Raw genomic sequence first — 4,388 nt, forward strand, 5'->3', positions numbered from 1 at the left:
GCGCCAATTGGATATTCCAAGCGAAGCCAGGTCCTTCTCCACTTGGTCCTTCCAACGGAGTGGAGGTCTTCCTCTTCCTCTGCTTCCCCCGGCGGGTACTGCGTCGAATATTTTCAGAGCTGGAGTGTTTTCGTCCATCCGGACAACATGACCTAGCCAGCGTAGCCGCTGTCTTTTAATTCGCTGAACTATGTCGATGTCGTCGGATATCTCGTACAGCTCATCGTTCCATCGAATGCGGTATTCGCCGTGGCTAACGCGCAAAGGACCATAAATCTTTCGCAGAACTTTTCTCCCGAAAACTCGCAATGTCGACTCATCCGTTGTTGACATCGTCCAAGACTCTGCACCATACAGCAGGACGGGAATTATGAGTGACTTATAGAGTTTGGTTTTTGTTTGTCGAGAGAGGACTTTGCTTCTCAATTGCCTACTCAGTCCGAAGTAGCACCTGTTGGCAAGAGTTATCCTGCGTTGGATTTCTAGGCTGACATTGTTGGTGGTGTTTACGCGGGTTCAAGATAGACGAAATTATCTACGACTTCAAAGTTATGACTGTCAACAGTGGCGTGAGTGCCAAGTCGCGAGTGCGACGACTGTTTGTTTGATGACAGGAGATTTTTCGTCTATCCTTCGTTCACTGCCAGACACATTTTCTGTGCTTCCTTGTCCAGCCTGGAGAAAGCAGAACTAACGGCGCGGATGTTGAGGCCGATGATATCAATATCATCGGCATACGCCAGCAGCTGTACACTCTTATAGAAGATGGTACCTTCTCTATTTAGTTCTGCGGCTCGAACTATTTTCTCCAAAAGCAGGTTGAAAAAGTCGCACGATAGGGAATCGCCTTGTCTGAAACCTCGTTTGGTATCGAACGGCTCGGAGAGGTCCTTCCCGATCCTGACGGAGCTTTCGGTGTTACTCAACGTCAGTTTACACAGCCGTATTAGTTTTGCGGGGATACCAAATTCAGACATCGCGGCATAAAGGCAGCTCCTTTTCGTGCTGTCGAAAGCAGCTTTGAAATCGACGAAGAGGTGGTGTGTGTCGATTCTCCTTTCACGGGTCTTTTCAAGGATTTGGCGCATGGTGAATATCTGGTCGGTTGTTGATTTGCCAGGTCTAAAGCCACACTGATAAGGTCCAATCAGTTTGTTGACGGTGGGCTTTAATCTTTCACACAATACGCTCGATAAAACCTTATATGCGATGTTGAGGAGGCTAATCCCACGGTAGTTGGCGCAGATTGTGGGGTCTACTTTTTTATGGATTGGGCATAGCACACTTAAATTCCAATCGTTGGGCATGCTTTCGTCCGACCATATTTTACAAAGAAGCTGATGCATGCACCTTCTCAGTTGTTCGCCGCCGTGTTTGAATAGCTCGGCCGGCAATCCATCGGCCCCTGCCGCTTTGTTGTTCTTGAGGCGGGCAATTGCTATTCGAACTTCTTCATGGTCGGGTAATGGAACGTCTGCTCCATCGTCATCGATTAGGGAATCGGGTTCTCCTTCTCCTGGTGTTGTGCGTTCACTGCCATTCAACAGGCAGGAGAAGTGTTCCCTCCATAATTTAAGTATGCTCTGGGCGGAGGATGGTGTCATGTGTAGAAGTTCACGCAAGTGAGGAAAGTTCTCTGAGCGCCATTCACTTGGGAATAGCCAGAAACGATTCTTTTACACATGGCTCAAGCAGCTCACTACTTCCGGTCTTTGACCAAGTATCCTCTGGGTAGCCTAAGAACATCCGTTCGAAGGCGAGCTAAAGTGAGAAGGCGAAACATTCCCTACAAGGGTCGTGCGTTGGGTTTGGGACCCGCCACGTAAAAAAACAACCCCAGTGAAGAGCTATAACCAGCCTCGGATGAGAGGCATCACCTACTACTTTTTGTAAATTTTGGCACTCTGCAATCCTGTCATACATTAGATGTAACAATTGCTTAAATAAATTACATTCGCTTTTATAACGTGAACAAAACAACACGCATTCGGCTTTTTTGTTCTATTTTGCTTTTCATCGCTATTCGTTCGAGCGCAAAAATTCTTGCGCGACGACATACATTTGTTGGTGACCCCAGCGTGATACCGCATGCAGTTAGTTAATTTGCATACTTTGTTGCTCCTTTCGCAGTACCCTGTACAGATTACCAGATCCTACAGTTAACTCACCGCGGTTAATAGTTTTGTTGGTCGTGGTTTTTCTCCTATTTTGCCGTGCAAAAATATACAGTGTACAAATCACGAACTTCAACTATTAATTTAGCAAAACAGTTTCATTTAAACCGCATTAATAATATAAACAGTTTGCCGTGCAAACAGTTACCTCGCAACATTCGAGCGGTCATACATACAAGTTTAAGAAAAAAATGTCTTTCTTAAAAAGAAAAAGTGAAGCCATTTTACGCAAATTAAATTCAACACCACTTGGTATGGAAGAACTTAATTCCATGGATCACGCAGAGCTGTCAGTCAGATCAGAACAGCTCGATCGTATGCAACATCAATTCGAATTAACGCAGTCACAATTGGAGGAAGAGGACCCTGATGAGCTTGAAACCACCACTCGCGATGAATTCGCTGCGACTTTCATCAGAGTTAAGGCAGCGTTTACGAGGGAGTTAAGCAAATTGGATCTTCAAGTAATGTCATCTACGAGAAATCAACCTTTACAGGAGCAGCCATCGGTCATTGTGATGAAACAACCAAAGTCTCGTCTGCCGCAGTTGCAGCTACCGTCATTTGGAGGAGCGTATACTGATTGGCCGAACTTTTTTGGCATGTTTCAAACAATAGTACACGATGACACAGAATTGTCAAACTTGGAAAAATTCCAGCATCTTCGTTCATGCCTGAAGGGAGCAGTACTGGATACTATCCAATCACTTGAAATGCGTGACGAAAACTACACAATTGCTATGAAATTACTTAGTCAAAGATTCAGTAATCGACGTTTGATTTTTCAGGCACACATTCAAGAGCTATTCGGATTGCAGAGGGTGAGCACTGACGAAAAATCAGGAGAGTTGCGTTCGCTGGTGGACAAATTAATATCGCCTGTTCGAGCCTTGCATTCGTTGGGTACGATTGAACAAATAGCTGATTGTTTATTTCAGTATATCGCTGCACAGAAATTAGATCCCGAAACACACGCATTGTGGGAAGAAAAGATACCAGTTGAGGAGTTACCCACGTGGACGGATATGGCTACGTTCTTGCAGAGGAGATGTTAAACATTAGAAAATGTGACTCATGCTATGGTAACAAAAACACCTAGCACACAGGTGAGCAATACAAAGTATCGTAAAAATGCATTTGTTGTTTCTAAGACTTCCACCAAAAATTGTGCGATTTGCAAAAACATGACCATATTGTGTACACGTGCCCACTATTCGCAAGTTTATGTCCAAGTGACAGGTGGAAGGAAGCCAAAAGAGCACATCTGTGCATAAATTGTCTCAAACCAGGACATCAGGTGCAGCAATGTAAATCTTCTACATGTCGCTGTTGTTCAATGGAGCATCATACCCTGCTGCATTTTACTCAAGTCCACCCAGCCGTAACTGGTATTTCTGAAACCACACCTGGTCCATCACAGCCAGCTGTCCTCGTCACAAGGACATCAAAAAGTCGCTCACCTTCACCTCAGTCACACTCTTGTTCAACTGAATGTGTGCTTCTTGCAACTGCTATTGTTTTCGTTCGCAACAGTGTCGGATCACTAATACCATGTCGCGCGATCCTCGATTCTGCTTCACAAATGAACTTTATAACGACGAGATTAGCAAATCAATTATATATTAAACAAGTAAGGAAGGGCTAAGTTCGGGTGTCACCGAACATTTTATACTCTCGCACAATAAAGTGATAATCGAGATTTCATTATACGTCATTTACATATTTTTCAAATACCGTATTTTTGTAAAGTTTTATTCCGCTATCATCATTTGTTCCTAATGTATATACTCGTATTATTCAGAAGAGGCATCAGATGGAATTCAAAATAGCGTTATTTTGGAAGAAGGCGTGGTTGTGAACCGATTTCACCCATATTTCGTACATGTCATCAGGGTGTTAAGAAAATATTATATACCGAATTTCATTGAAATCGGTTGAGTAGTTCCTGAGATATGGTTTTTGGTCCATAAGTGGGCGAGGCCACGCCCATTTTCAATTTTTAAAAAAAGCCTGGGTGCAGCTTCATTCTGCAATTTCTTCCGTAAAATTGAATGTTTCTGACGTTTTTTGTTAGTCGGTTAACGCACTTTTAGTGATTTTCAACATAACCTTTGTATGGGAGATGGGCGTGGTTATTATCCGATTTCTTCCATTTTTGAACTGTATATGGAAATGCCTGAAGAAAACGACTGTGTAGAGTTTGGTTGACATAGC

The 4,388-nt window shown here is 43.6% G+C and overlaps 1 pseudogene; it reads left to right on the plus strand.

The window, feature by feature from the left end:
- Positions 1-3,199: 3,199 nt before the first annotated feature.
- On the plus strand, positions 3,200-4,188 carry LOC126766181 (uncharacterized; annotated as a pseudogene).
- The last annotated feature ends 200 nt before the right edge of the window (positions 4,189-4,388 follow it).

The sequence above is a fragment of the Bactrocera neohumeralis genome, unplaced genomic scaffold (assembly GCF_024586455.1).
Source record: "Bactrocera neohumeralis isolate Rockhampton unplaced genomic scaffold, APGP_CSIRO_Bneo_wtdbg2-racon-allhic-juicebox.fasta_v2 cluster11, whole genome shotgun sequence".
In the NCBI taxonomy this organism is placed as follows: domain Eukaryota; kingdom Metazoa; phylum Arthropoda; class Insecta; order Diptera; family Tephritidae; genus Bactrocera; species Bactrocera neohumeralis.